Source organism: Notothenia coriiceps, unplaced genomic scaffold (assembly GCF_000735185.1).
Source record: "Notothenia coriiceps isolate Sejong01 unplaced genomic scaffold, NC01 NC01_scaffold00025571, whole genome shotgun sequence".
Lineage (NCBI taxonomy): Eukaryota > Metazoa > Chordata > Actinopteri > Perciformes > Nototheniidae > Notothenia > Notothenia coriiceps.
The window spans coordinates 607-1,707 of NW_011358272.1; the positions used below are offsets into that span (position 1 = coordinate 607).

The window sequence follows — 1,101 nt, forward strand, 5'->3', positions numbered from 1 at the left end:
ACATACAGTTTATAATAATCATATATAAAAAATGAGTATTACACCAATATTTACATACAGCAATATGTGTAACGTTTTAAATAAACAGCTTATACGCAGCAGTGTGTGAGAACATTAACATAGTTATATTTACTGATATTCACGGCTCCTTCCTTCCCTGTGATCCGTCCGTTATATTCATTCATAATCAGATTTATCTTTAATATCCAACGACCTGAGATCAGCACTAAAGAAACTCATTAGCCATGTTCATTAATAACTGTCACTTTTTTAATTAACTGTGCTAATTAATGAGCTCTTCAGCAAACAATGTAAAGCTGTGGTTTGTTTACTGCTATTCATTTTGAATGAAACGGGTAACACTTATCCACGAGTAATGACTTCATGTCACAGCTGTGATACACCAGGAACATCGATTTGCTTTTAATCCATAAAAAAAATAAGGGATAATTGGTCGTCTTTAGTTGCTTACTTTTATACATTTTTAAGGTTGATTTTGTCTTTAAAATATCAAAAATAGTGAAAAATACCCTAAAATGTTCACTTTAGTATGATATTAAACAGAGAAAAGCAACAAACCCTATATTTGAGTCCCGAAACAAACAGCTTTTAAAGACATTTTGCACGACACATTTGAAATGTATCCTTTTGACTAATCGATGCTTCTCTGTGGATCGTCTGCTCAGCGTCCGGTGTAGATGAAGTCTGAGGGGAAAGAACACAGGTGAGTTATTATGAGGTAAAACTATGATTATATTGAAATGTCCCTTCGATTGGAGCGCGAGTGTTCCCCGCTGATGGAAACACTGCACAGGATTTGAAGGTGTTTTCTCACCGCGGCAGTACTCGGGGTTGAAGTTCTCGTAGATGGGGTACAGCGGGTTCTCCTGCTCGCTGCGGTGCTTCCTCGCTCTCAGGACGTCCCGCACACACTGGTGCAGGAAGGCATACTGACACTACACACACACACACACACACACACACACACACACACACACACACACACACACACACACACACACACACACACACACACGCACACACACACCAATAACCCTTCACTATAGAGAACCACAGTGACTCGTCCTAAAACCTGGAAGT

At 39.1% G+C, this 1,101-nt stretch overlaps 1 long non-coding RNA gene across 1 annotated transcript; it reads right to left on the reverse strand.

Annotated features, from left to right (window-relative positions):
• Nucleotides 1–346: 346 nt before the first annotated feature.
• LOC104956209 (uncharacterized) lies at nt 347–952 on the reverse strand. The gene is made up of 2 exons (XR_799521.1): nt 836–952; nt 347–705 (listed from the first exon to the last, which is right to left on the reverse strand). It is a non-coding gene; the product is annotated as an uncharacterized lncRNA (long non-coding RNA).
• Nucleotides 953–1,101: the final 149 nt, after the last annotated feature.